This window comes from Bos grunniens, chromosome 2 (assembly GCF_055505025.1).
Source record: "Bos grunniens cultivar Pamir isolate PY7600 chromosome 2, Bosgru_T2T1.0, whole genome shotgun sequence".
Taxonomy (NCBI): Eukaryota; Metazoa; Chordata; class Mammalia; order Artiodactyla; family Bovidae; genus Bos; species Bos grunniens.
In genome coordinates this window covers 104,158,241-104,172,638 of record NC_141166.1, presented here as the reverse complement: position 1 = coordinate 104,172,638, position 14,398 = coordinate 104,158,241, and the positions used below count along the sequence as shown (strand labels likewise).

The window sequence follows — 14,398 nt, the reverse complement described above, 5'->3', positions numbered from 1 at the left end:
ATGCCCCTGCAAGATGCCTCAGGAGTTCCTGTACTTTTCAAGGAACCAGTTACCCACCACACGCAATGGGCTCTCTAAAACTAGCCAATGGTATATATTCCTCCAAGGACAAATTACCCCAAGAATGAAAATATCAGGATTTTTAAAAAATTCAAACAACAAAAAAGGTCTGATGCTGACTGTTTTCTAGTCCCCTTTACCCCCTTTCCCTTTAGTAGCTTCTCCTGCTCTCAGGGACTGCCCGGAATAGGCTAATGATGTGGTTATTCCTAGCTTTTAAGTTTATACTAAATCTGGTAAAGTAACCTGTAACTACAGTTTTCACTTCATTCTTAAGCTTCCAAACACAAAATTACCATATATATATAAAAGTTCCAGAATCTCAAAATCAAATACATTGTACACTGTAACTTCTATTACATATTTCCGAAATCTTTTCATCAAAGCATGACTAAGTCTATTTTTTACACTATTTGGCATGACATACTAAAAATGTGCAATAACAGGTTCTACCTCTCTTACCATCAGGGTTTGGCCAAGTGAAAGAACTTATTCCTGGTTACATACAGGCTTCCCTTTATTACATTAGCCTTCTCTTTTGCATTAGGTGTTTACTGTAGAATTCCTCCTGAATTTTCAGCTTCATTCAAACAACTTTGAGTGAACCCCATCTTAACACACATGCATCCACCCACACACAGACACACACACACACACACGTGCGCACGCTCAGACATACACTCATCTGTCTGATATCCTGATCTTTGACAAATGTCAAATTTTGCAAGGCTCTGCCTCTTCTGGCACATTTTATGCCAAAATGTTCCATTAGAATTTATCAGTGTTTATGTTTCTAGATTAGTCCTTTTCCATTACAGAATCTATTTTATCATCCCTGCTAAATAAATTTGTTGAGAGTGAGGAGGCTTCCTAAAACAGAGTTCTATGGTGGCTTCAAATTGAGCTGAATAAAAACCAGTGGGGATTAGGTAAGGGCGGACCTGACATCAAAACAGCATTAGATTTAATATCCTTATTGGAAATATGATTTCTGTTTTAAACTTTTCCTCCCTTCATCATCATAAGGAATAATTTATGTCTTGGCACTATCTGTGATTTATTTTTCTCCTAGAATGGAGTCTGTCTGTAGAGCTGGCTTCTTTGGATGAACAAAAGAAAAGTACAGGTTTCTTATTGTTTGCTTTCAATCAATTTGACTTTTAGAGATGGCCTTCTTTCTGTTTTCCATTTTCAGTGTATACCTGCTTACCCATATATCTTCAGATCAATAAAAGAGTGGATATTTAAAAGTGTCTGTAGTGGCCAACAGTTGGAATCATGCCAGGCAACTTTACAATTTAAATTCTTCCTGGGCTCTAAAGGTAGATGAGGCCAACTTTCCTTTTGACTCAGCAGGCAAGTTTTAGTATGATAAGAGTATTGCTATTTTAAAAAGCAGCTCTTGAACAATCTAACTCCAGAAAGCATCCCCATCCTGTGAAATAGTACAGAAGTGCCTGCTTCCTTATTGATGAAACAGTGGAAAATAATGCCTGTTAGAGGCAATTTTAATCATTTAATAGCTTGGCTTCTGACTCTTCTAACCCAGACTCTCATGCCACATCCAGTGTCCCAGTTTTTCTGATTTGGTAGGTGGAGACAATCTAACCTTCTCAAGTTTAGCACACTGCAGAAATGTGGCTTGATGCACCCCTCTAGGAGTGGGGCCTGACTTGGTTGGCTATACCTAGGGGCTGGATTAGTTCTAAGCATAAGTTTAGCTTTCAAGTTTTATGCTTTTATGAGATAATGTCCTATTTTTCTTACTGTTTCATTATAACCTTATACATTTCACTTCGAATCAAGTTCTGTTTTAGGGTGATGTGTCACTGCTTGTCTTAAAGCTTGTGGATGTTTAGAACCCTTGATACCCAATAAAGAGTATAAGGTGATCAATCATTCATCAACATCAAGAAAAAAACTTATTCAGCTCCCAAATTATCTCTGGGTATCTCTAAGGAAGAGTCAACAACCAGTGGGTAATATTCATTCATTAATAATCTTACAGATTTATTTATTTTGTACATGAATAATCTTGGGGAGATGTATTTTGTTGCTCACACTAGTTATATATCTGATTGCAAAAGAAAAGCTACTTATTCCAAATCTGAGTCTTTTGATTTTAAAGTATTCTTAACATAACTTGACATTGTTGAAAGCATTTTTATAAAAAGCTACTGAAGAAGCAACGAAAGCTTACCTAGCTCAAGTCCTTATTCTGTAAGTACCTCACCCAGGTCTTCCACACTGCAGGCAGATTCTTTACTGTCCAAGCCACCAGGGAATGCCTCTAGAATCTTAGTAGGACCCCCATATGTCTCTGCTGCCTGGAGTGTTTGGAAAAGGAGTTATCTTTGCAAATGTAGATCTCAGAATGTGTGTGTATATGTGTGTGTGTGTGTGTGTGTGTGTGTGTGTGTGTGTGCAAGCAAACATGTACATTGTTTTAACACAGGGTATGTTTTAGCATAGCGTCGCATAACAGAGATGACAAACACATCAGAAGCCACTGGTCTGACTTCTCATCCTAGGCTGGAATGCCCTCCAGTTTATCAGTCTCCTGCTAGAACGCTTCTCCTTTGTGAATTAATAAAATACCCCCTTCTTTCTTTTTTCTTCCCATTGATTAACTGTGAGGGCCTGTGAAAAATAACTAGGCCTAGAGACTAACACATAATGTAGATTTGTTCTTCAGCCTTTCCCATTCCCCTTCCTCTTTACAGGGCAATTCTAATCCATTTGATGCTGATACACTTGATGCTTAAAAGTTAAATACAACAATGAGTTATATCCTAATTCTTATTAGTAAGCTTGAAAGTGGGTCAAAGTCCCAACCACCCAAAAGAAATAATTACTTAGCACTCAGTATTAGCTCTCTTGAGGATGTGAATACCTAATTAGTATGTCACCATCTTCATTAATAACCTATCTTTTCTTAACCTGATTGGTGCTAAGTACTGTGCCAAAATTAAAATCAAGTAACATGAGGTTTTTGTCTATAAACAGTTACAATTTAATAGGTACTTTTCATCATTTCAGGATGCTCTCTCTTCAAATACAGATGAGTATAAAGTGTATTAAATATTACACAACATCCTGTGTGATGTGGGCTTTCCTGATAGCTCAGTTGGTAAAGAATCTGCCTGCAAAGCAGGAGACCCTGGTTCGATTCCTGGGTTGGGAAGATCTGCTGGAGAAGGGATAGGCTACCCATTCCAGTATTCTTGGGAAACAGTAATACAGTCTCTATAATAGTTCTAGAAATCGAATGAAATCAATGATAGGAAATGGAATAAAAGAGTTAATGAAATTTATGGGAAAGCTCCTTTTTTTTCTGCCTTTCTTCCGATCTTCAAGATTATTCATAGGTCAGGACTTTCACCTCTTCAGAATGAGACATATGGATACCAAAGCTTTAAGATTCTTCTTATATTCATATTAGGTCTTGGCTTCAGTTTAGCAAGATATCTCTATAACTTAAGTCCACAGCCACAGATTGTTTGGATAGTATTAACATAGATTGTAACATATCTTTCTGTCTTTCTGTTACTTTTAGAACTAAGGAAAAAGTATCTGTAAAAATCTTTCTAAAATAAATTGTAATAAAAAGTAAAAGCTCCTGAAAATATCTGTTGCACAAAATCTGTTTTGCATTTCGCACTAATTTCCATTTTAGGGATTCATTGGTGAGGGGGAGGAATTGCTGTGAATAGACCGAAACCACATAAATATTTTAAAATTTCATACTTAAATTACTCTCTGATATAAAACATTAGTAATGGTATTTTTAAAAATTAATACTAATGCCTTAAGATAATAAATCCAAAATAAACTGAAACCATAATTTGGTTCTGGAAAAACTGATAATGTTATTGTCATACAGTTTTATCCATAAAAGCAGCAGAGATATATGAAGTTTAAATAAATGATATGAAGCAGCAGAGATATATGAAGTTTAAATAAAGCTAAATTTCAATTTCAATTTTGTGGCCAAAATACTTTTTTTTTTTTTTACTTTTAATTTTTTTTTTTTAAGTTTTCCCTATTATCAAAATCTGTTCAGTCTCTGGTAACAACTTAATATATTTTAATAGAAGGAAATAGTGCAAAAGCTCTAGAACAAGACTTAATGTCTAGCAAGGCTGAGAATTGTGCCTATTTTTGTTTACCATTGCAACTCTCAGTGCTGACATAGGGCCTGAGGTATGACAGAAATAATTAATATTTATTGAGTGCTTATTCCACACTAGAAGTTGTCTGTGCGTGTTACATGTATTAGTTTGTTTAATCTTCACATCAGTCCTTTGAAGTAGGTGCTACTTTACAGATGAGAAAACTAGTGGACCAGATTAGTGGACTATGTTGCCAGTAAGTAGTAGAGTAAAATTCAATCTCTGGAAATCTTGCTCCAGACCTTGTCTCTTAATTACTGTTATACCATACTGAGTGTATTAGACAAACTCCAAGTGTTGAATGAATAAACGAGTGAGAGTGAATAAACACATGAATCTACCCTTTTCTGTTTAGTGGTCGTCACCTCAAGGTTTTCAAAAGAAAGTATGTCAGCACAAGACATGCATGTTTAAAGCAAGGTGGCTGTGTATATGTTTGAGAGGGCATGTAGAAAGATGTGCAGTTTGGGTGAATGTAGGTCTTTATGAGTTCTTCAAGGTCATTTGTGTGTATATATATATATATTTCCAATATTTATTAAGCTTACAATGAGCTCAATACTGTTTTTTAAGAACTCCTTTCAAATTAATATATATGAGAGACAATAAAAGGAGTAAGTCTTAGCAAAAAGAAAAGAGAAGTGGTCAAATTATTTAGGTCTAAGGTGCAATTAGTATTTGTTGTGCCATAGTAATTGGTCAGTTCCTATGTGCACTGCTAAGTATGTGTTTTGTTAAAATCATGCATTTCCTACAACATCTAGTTTTCTTGTAGAACAAGAAAGACAATTAGAATTGAGTTTGTCTGGGAACCAGTGAAAATTACTCAGCAAATATAAAAAAAATTTGAGAAATTTTGGATGATAGGGTTATAGAAGTTCAAAGAGTGTTGTGAGGTCTACAAGATGGGTGTGGGAATAATACATATTTTTCTTCTTAAATAGCCAAAGTACATAAACTTCTTTAGCAGAACATCTGCTAACTAATCTAAGCAAGAAATTTAACTGTTTAATGTTTAAATAGATATATTATTGCCTAAATTTGGATGAGTATACTTGCTCAGAGTAATTTCAGAATAGACAATTTACCAGTTTATTTAATGCTTTGGTAAAATATGTTAAAAATGTAGAAAACCCTACCCCTAGTTATTAATTTTCTAGGCTCATTCTTAACATTTCTATTGGTGAAATTGTGTGTGTGAGTCTGTATGTGTTGGTTAATGGATCTTTTCCTGTCACCTTCTTCTCTTTTGTGGAATTCTCTTCTCTGAATTGCCTGACACTAAGTGATATAAATTTCTAAATATAGGCAGAAAAGCTGTTATTTTTTATTTAGCTTTTACTGTGTAATGGAATTTGTGACAAGATTATTTGCTACAATGTTATTTTGTATCTTGATTAGTGTTCTTTGTAAAGGACCCAGAGATATGTGTACAAAAGGTGCCATATGAGCTGTGAATGGAGGGGCAAATGACCTTCATTCAAATACAGCCAAGTGGTCATTACCAAAGTTTTAAGCAATTTGAACTGCCTAACTGGAAGTATGACAGTAGTAATTGTGGATGTCCTTAATGGATAGCTGTACACACTTTGATCAGTGAATACCCTAACTTCACCCTGAAAGAAGCAACTGCAACTAGGTATAAGTTTTGCTTGAATTAAATCCTTTAAAATTGGCATTTTAGAAACTTCTTGGACAACCCTAACCTGCTGAATGTCTTTACACTAAAAATCACATGGTCTGGTGTTGTATATCATAAGTATGTTTGCCTATGATGCCATAACTTGCTATCAAAACTCTTTTATCTCCTAAATAGAATAAATTGAGCTTAGTGGTGCTGCCAATATTGTAGCTGTTTGAGTCACACAGTGGTATCAACAGCAGAGTATCAACAATGTAAACTTTCTCTAGTAAAGGTTAGCTCTCATTTTTGAAAGCATTACATTTCTAAATGCATATAGAACATAAAAGTTGGCAAAACTATTTAAGATCCCTTGCCAGACAACTCCACAACTCTGTCACCCCTCCCTAACCACAGTACATCTCCCAAATCATTGATTTTCAAAAGCATCTGAACAGTAAAACTTTTTGTTTTCAAACCAAGTCAAGCTTAGAACCCCAAACTATAAAATGGATAAAAGCAGTGAAAGGATAGCTTTAAGTCTTTAGCATTTGCCAGAAAATCCTTAATTGTGGCATCTGTAAAGCATCTTTTGTTGGGTTGGTGCAGACCCCGGTTCCCACTGAGTCCAATTTGAAAATCACCAGGCTGTCCACAAGGCTTAGGGCTCTTTAGAGCAGAAACTATTCCTTTAGTTCCTGTACAAAGTCATAGTGTTGTAAGGAATTCAGCAGCTAACTAAAAGCTTCCTCATCTAGAATTTACTTATCCAGCTACCCCAAACATCAAACTTTATGTTAGAAGGTATATGCACTTTGTTCATAGGAACGTCCTGTAAGCTCTCATCTTCTCTTCACAAAGATCACATAAGCTTAGTTGTCCACTTTTTCTGTCTGTAAGAGACAGTCTAACACCTGGAGAGAAACAGAAAATATATAAAAATCAGAAAGTGGAACTAAAATTTATCACGGCATTTTAGGATCATTTTAATACAAAATCATATGTCTGCAAGTACATATTCCATTATAGCACATTGTTGCAATATAGATGTCAGTAATAATGATGTTGAGTCATTATGAAGAGGGAGGGAGGGAAGAAGGGAGAAGACTGAAACACACAGAAAGGCTTGACATTTAATAATTTATGATGAAAACCTTCCTGAAGCATATCCTTACTTTTAAAAATAGAATATGTCCACCATTATTTAACCTGTTTTGGCAGATATCTTCTATTTTTTAAAGTATGGATATGCTTCAGGAAGGTTTTCACCACAAATTATTAACTGTCAAGCCTCTGTCTGTGTGTCGGTCTTCTCTCTTCTTCCCTCCCTTCCTCCTCACAGCCTGTAGGACGCAATGAAATGAGCACATTGAGGCTATGAAAGAAAATTTGTGCTCAACCTCTGGCTTTCTAGCTCCATGACCTTAGGCAGTAGTATTACTGAAGCTCTCTTTGTCAGTGTAGTGATGAGGTTTAATGAGATAAGTGATGGACAAATTAGTTAGAACTTAGTAAGTGTTTTCCTTTTATGCTCAACATGGATAAGCTCCAGTTACTTACACTTTATCATCGTCTGAATTTGATCTCGTAAACTCATTGTTCATGCCAGGTTACCTTTAGCTTCAGTTTGGTTTACCTGTTGCTGGTTAGTGAATCACTCAAAAACTCAGTAGCTTACAGCACACTTTATTATTTCTCATGTTTATGTGGGTTGACCGGGTGCATATGGGCAAGTCTTCAAGTACTGTCGGCTGGAGCTGCAGTCACGGCAGGACTCATTCATGTGCTAGAATGGCCAGTACAATCATTCAGATGTCTGGTGTCTTGGTGTGGCTGAAGGGAGGCTGGACTCAGCTGGAACACTAAACAGCTGGGCCTCTCTCTGCCATACTCTTAGGGCCTCTTCCTCTTGGTCTGGCCCCTCCATGTCGTCTCTTCAACAAAGTGACAGACATCTTACATTCAGCATCAGGCCCCTGAAAGTGTAAAATCTTATGAGTAGAACTAGCTTGGTGCTTCTTGCTGCATTCTGTTGGGGACAGGAAATCAGAGTGTAACTCAACTCACTGTGGGGAGGAATTAAAGAAAAGCTGGCAAGTGTGGTTCCCTGAAGGCCATTTTGGAAACTAGCTACCACAGTATTGTTTTCCTAATTCTTCATCCCTAACCCAAGTAGTGATGTACTTCAGCAGTATAGGAGAGCCCTTTTTATAATGTTGCGTTAATTTGGAAGCAAAGAATCCTGGCAGTTTTATATGCATCCACATATGAGATGATACGTTTGGTCTACTTTTAAGACTATTTTAATATTGATGAATAGAGCAGCCCATTAAGAATACACTTGAATCAAATGCAGTATATTTTATATAGGATTTGCTTTAAAAAAAAAAAAAGCCTACCAATTTGGTGTTATTACCAAATCATACCAAAACACTGATGAACTTAGTTTTAAGCCATGGTTTTTTTAAAATTCACTTTTTCACCTCATTTTCATAATTAGAACTCCGCACTAAAAGTGGCTGGAGAAAAAATAATGGGAAACATTCTGCAGTTAAACTCCAAGACAAAAATGTGTAGGGTATAGGAGCACAGAAGATTGATTACCATTAGTCTTCTCAATTATTTATTTTGTCCAGATTATTCAGGTAGTTTTTGATGTACAAAAAGTATACATAAGCCTTTAGTCTTTCCACAAACTTATAAGGCAGTGGCTCAGTATTTCTGAGTGAGGGACCTCTGAGAATGAGATCCACTCTCTTTCTTGAAAATGCGGACATGCTCTAACTTCGGCATACAATATCAAGGGTTTACAGATAGTCAGATGCATCCATGGATTCCAAGTTAAGAATCCCATGTTGTGGAGGTCATCAAATCACTAATGACAGGAAAAAACATATGTTTCTCTTGATATTTTATCTCCCAAGGCAGGACTTCACTAATGGTTTAAAAAGAAAAGTGCCTCTTTCAACCATCTAGACGATGGCTATTGCTTTGACTCTGTCAAGATGATTCCGCCTATTTCATTTAACCATCCTACTGGAGGTGAGAATTAGGGTAAAGGTTGAGGCCAAAAATCAAAACAGCAACAACCAAAAACAAAGTTCAAGCATTGTGTTTTAATTCACCTCTGCTTTTGAGCGTTTAGAGACTTCCTTAGGGCTTATGGAAGGAGCAGGGACTTGGGTTTCAATACTGGATTTGAGGTACAGCTCAGACAAGTACGGTGACCTTAGGCAAGCCGTTTAAGCCCTCACTGTCTCTTCTTTCCTGCCTGCCTGTGCGCGTGTGTGTCTGTCTGTGTGTCTCTCTGCCACTCTCTCTGGCTTTTGCACTCACTCATCTGTCTCTTTCACTCTTTCTTGTCTCCTACTTTCTGTCTCTCCGGCTCCCACACTTGTTCTCTTTTAGTCTTTCTCTATGTCTTTCTCCCACTGTCTATCTCTCTTTATGTATCTACATATGTAGGTACATGTACATCTGACATAAGAGTATTTCTGTGTACCTCACAGAGAGCTGGCAACAAAGAAGGTGATTCAAATGCTTTTGAAGTGTTCCATAACTTTTACAGTGCAAATTTATATAAATGGCTGTTCTTGTTTTATGAAATTTGTTATTGAAAAATAACCGGATTGTAGTGGAAAACCACAGAACTCGGAGTCAGGAGCCTTAGGTTCTGGTCTTGCTCTTTCACTCACTTCCTGTGTGGTCCGAGACCAGGCTGGAAGCCTCCTGGAGTCTGTGTTTCTTCGGGTATGGCAAACAAGGGTTACACTAGGTGATCCGGAGGACCCTTTTCAAGCTCTGTTTTTCTGTTTTTATCTATAATCTTGTGGAGTGGGGAGAGGTGAGGTTTTCCTTACTTTGGTCATATTATGATGCAATTCTTAGGTGCTTTGATGCCAAGAGATTATATATGCCAAATTAATGTCATAGGTAAATCCCCTCTGACTCTGCAGTTTGGTCTCATGGGACAGTTACCTGAGAGGACTAGGCACATCCCATTGTTTATTTTTTCACAGTCGTCAAAATGACAGCTTTTAAAAGCATTTGCAGATTACATTCCTCTGGGGCAAACTTTCCTGATGTTTCTACTCCCTTGTAATTGTGGAAGGAGGACTTCTTTAGTTGTCTAATCTATTTGATATATTGAATTCACCAAAAACAGAGGGGGTCTTTGTTCCAGTACTTTGGCAGACTGGCTCTCGCCATTTTGTAACCTTTAATGCTTTTATGCTGTTAAGTTGGAAGCTTTCTGTGTTCTTATTGCTGGGTTGGTGTTGTCTGGGACGTGTGTATCTGTACCAAAAGGGAACTGGGCTCCCGTAATCATGGCAGTGTTTACTTCTTCCCATCAGTGTATCTGCTCTCTTTTCTGAAGTAATCACTATAATTACACTGCAATGAGTTGTGTTCTATTGTGTCATCCGGCCTATCTGCTAAACATCACTGTGTTTTTCTTATCTGAGTGCTCTCAAATGGGGAAAGTGAGATGTGTTGGCAAGCCACCTTCAATCAAATTAATGTGGATTCAATGTATTGTCAACAGAGATGGTGGTGGTCCCTATTTATTGCATTTCAATAGAGTGGTACATCAGCTGCCTTTATGTTTAAAATGAAACGTTTATTTGGCTGAGAGTTACGTATATATGCTAATCCTTAAGAACAGTAATATTTATTTTCTTACTCTTTTCATTTTAATGTCATTTCATTGGAACATGCTATAGCTATATTTTCGTTTTAAAAAAAAGGAAGTAAAGTCTTCAGATTTATCACTTTTGGACTTTTATCACTAAAAGTTTGGACATACTAGGAGGAGTATGACTGTTGATTTGAAAAGTAAAATGTTGGTTATCAACCCCTAATTTCTTTTTGGCCTATTATCTCAGTGATATTTTCAATGAAATGCACAAACTCCCAAACATTTATAATTTAGAGCCTCTCTTATGAGAGTTTAATAACATGGCTACAATGATGTGTGATTCTAAAATACACATTACAACATCTAAGTGAATTTAGTTTTAGTTAACAAAAAAGAGATACAGTAGAGCAAGGGCATTTCTTTTTTATAAAATAGAGAGCATTTTTATTTATTCATTCATTTATATTTATCTAGTTATTTGTTGTAGCATATGGGATCTAGTTCCCCAATCAGGGATTGAATCCAGGCCCCCTGCATTGGGAGAATGAAGTCTTAGCCACTGGGCCAGCAGGGAATTCCTGATATTTCTTTATATGGTACCCTATATTGAGTTAGTCCATAATACTGTTGAAGATTTTTGAGCAGATTCATTCAACTTATATTGACTTGATTTGACAGAACAGTAAAAATTCAATAACCAGAAAAAGAAACTTTTCCAAAAGTCATATATTACAAATTACATATGTATTTTAATATTCTTAGGAACAGAAGTGATGAAAATAATTTTCATCCTTAGTTTCTACTAGAAATTGCTATGTGACAGTGATCAATTTAAATATGCAAATACAGTCTGTGTTCTGGATTTACCAACGCTTTATCCTTACAGTTGGAAGACTGTATCATCACCTCACATGTATAAGGAACTTTTGTCTCTCACTTTACAGAAATTGGAGAATGACTGACTTGGACTCAAATTTCTATTGAGTCTGGGTCCCATCCATGTGTCTTTTAGTCATATCTAGTTCTAACTCCAGAGAAGGAAATGGCATCCCACTCCAGTGTTCTTGCCTGGAGAATCCCAGGGACAAGGAGCCTGGTGGGCTGCTGTCTCTGGGGTCGCACAGAGTCGGACACGACTGAAGCAACTTAGCAGCAGCAGCAGCAGCAGCAGTTCTAACTCAGACTTCCTATTCCATACCAACAATGCCTTTATTTTTTTTTTTAATTGGAGGCTAATTACTTTATAATACTGTGGTGGTTTTTGCCATACATTAACATGAATCAGCCATGTGTTCCCCATCCTGAACCCCCCTCCCACCTCCCTCCCCATCCCATCCCTCAGGGTCATCCCAGTGCACCAGCCCCGAGCTCCCTGTCTCATGCATCAAACCTGGACTGGTGATCTGTTTCACATATGATAATATACATGTTTCAATGCTATTCTCTCAAATCATCCCACCCTCGCCTTCTCCCACAGAGTCCAACAGCCTGTTCTTTATGTCTGTGTCTCTTTTGCTGTCTCGCATATAGGGTCATCGTTACCATCTTTCTAAATTCCATATATATGTGTTAATATACTGTATTGGTGTTTTTCTTTCTAATTTACTTCACTCTGTATAATAGGCTCCAGTTTCATCCACCTCATTAGAACTGATTCAAATGTATTCTTTTTAATGGCTGAGTACTCCATTGTGTATATGTACCACAGCTTTCTTATCCGTTCATCTGCTGATGGACATCTAGGTTGCTTCCATGTCCTGGCTGTTGTAAACAGTGCTGTGATGAACATTGGGGTACACATGTCTCTTTCAATTCTGGTCTCCTCGGTGTGTATGCCCAGCAGTGGGATTGCTGGGTCATAAGGCAGTTCTGTTTCCAGTTTTTTAAGGAATCTCCACACTGTGCTCCATAGTGGCTGTCCTAGTTTGCATTCACACCAACAGTGTAAGAGGGGTCCCTTTTCTCCACACCCTCTCCAGCATTTATTGCTTGTAGACTTTTTGATAACAGCCATTCTGACCTACATGAGATGGTACCTCATTGTGGTTTTGATTTGCATTTCTCTGATAATGAGTGATGTTGAGCATCCCAACAATGCCTTTAGTGTGAGCAAGCATAATCCTTTTTGTCAGGTTCGTACCATTTTGTAGACTCACCTGCAACTATAACCATTGCACTTAAAAATGCTGTGAGAAGGTATTTCTGACATACCAAATGGATCTTTGGAAGGCAAAACCATTCTTAACTTTTAGACTGCTGACATCACTGTAGTATAGTATTTTCATTTTCTTTTTGAAAGAATACCTAAAGGTAATTATAAAATGCAGAAATGTCTCATTACATTTCTAAATGAAATATATTTGCATGAAGAAAAATACAGTGTAACTACAAATACTTCCCTTCAAAGTAATGGTCAGCTTTTCCCTAGAAGTTACTATGGAGTCACTCCAAAAGATTAGATTCACATTATCTCTTAGCTTTTTTAAGAACATAGGAAATGGAGAAAATTATCCTATAAAGATTTTAAAACAATTTCTCTCTCCGAAGCCAAGGTTATATAATTGAGTTTTGTATCTCAGGACCTTTTTATAGTGGATCACCAAAGATAAGAGCAGTAGCCTGGCTAGAAGATTAACTAATGATTAAACAATGACTGTGTTAATGATTATACTAATATAAACATTTAGTGTTGCTGACAATTTACATTCAATTTCAAAGTCTATTATACTGTATATGGTGACCAGTATTGTAGTAATAGATTGGTTTGTTGATTATTTACTTCTTTGTATAGTTAGGTATAGCTATTCTTTCTGAGTCTGAGTTATTCTCAGTTGTTAATTTGCTTGTAGAACCTTTACTCAAGCTTCATTATTTCAAATAGGTTCATCAAGGGAGACTAGTTAAGAAATAGTTAATAGTCTTCTTCTAAGTATAACCAGCTTTACGTTGGGAGCCATTGTTTCTCAAGCAGGAACACGTGCCGTTTCCTAGGAAGGTAATGACTTGGGCAACAAGGACTTGCTCCCACACTTTCTGGGATGTGAGGAAGTAAGAATAAGGTAGGGGGTGCAACAGCTCAGTGTCAAGAATCCCAAGGTCCCTCTGCTCACCATGGTTAAGCCTGGTATCAGCATCACTTGGGGGTGAGAATGTGTGAGGAGAGGTATGGAATCCTCCCCAGGAGATATAAGACTGAATTCTCTTCTCCCTGTGCCATTTGCTGTGTTACTGCCGGCAGCTCCCTTCACCTGGCCTATCCCGACACTCGGATGTATCTGTATATTGTTTGCATATTTTCCTTGGCATGCTGCTGCCTAGTGTACAAAACAGAGGGTGTTTTTCATGTTCTGCTCAGATGTAGAGTGTTCTTGGTTGAATGCTAGGATCCTTCCCAAATGGGAAACCAGACTCATTTCCTACCATTCTTATACCACATTCCTCATAATCTAGGCACACTTCTCTTCTTTCCCTGAACATATACCATATCTTTTCATACCAGCAAAGCCTTCACATGGGGTATTCCATCTATATGGAATACAATCCCACTTTTCCATCCTACATGATTCAGATTTATTTATTCATCTGAGATACAATGAAGCAGGACCCACCCACCATGGGTCAAGAACTCTGTTAGCTGTTGGTGATCTAAAGATGAATTATATTCAGTACTTGCCTCTGAGAACTTAGAGTTCTAGGAGATCTATAATCAGGCCTTCCCAGGTGGCTCAATTGTGAAGAATCCACCTGCCAATGCAGGAGACTAAGGAGACATGGGTTCAGTCCCTGGGTTGGGAAGATCCTTTGGAGGAGGAAATAGCAACCCATTCCAATATTCTTCCCTGAAAAATGCCATGGAGAGGGGAGCCTGGTGATTGCAGTCCTTGGGGTCACAAAGAACTGGACACG

The 14,398-nt window shown here is 37.4% G+C and overlaps 1 protein-coding gene across 8 annotated transcripts in view; it reads left to right on the top strand.

The window, feature by feature from the left end:
• FIGN (fidgetin, microtubule severing factor) overlaps positions 1 to 14,398 on the top strand; it is a 126,733-nt gene that overhangs the window by 78,981 nt on the left and 33,354 nt on the right. For 2 of the 8 annotated variants that reach the window (XM_086370125.1, XM_086370083.1), the window contains exon 1: positions 7,078 to 14,398. This exon is cut by the window's right edge and continues 22,401 nt beyond it. The exons of the other annotated variants lie outside the window; for them this stretch is intronic. The gene's annotated coding sequence lies outside the window, so the exon portion shown is untranslated. Of the gene's footprint in view, positions 1 to 7,077 lie in introns of those variants that run through there. 8 annotated transcript variants of the gene reach the window in all.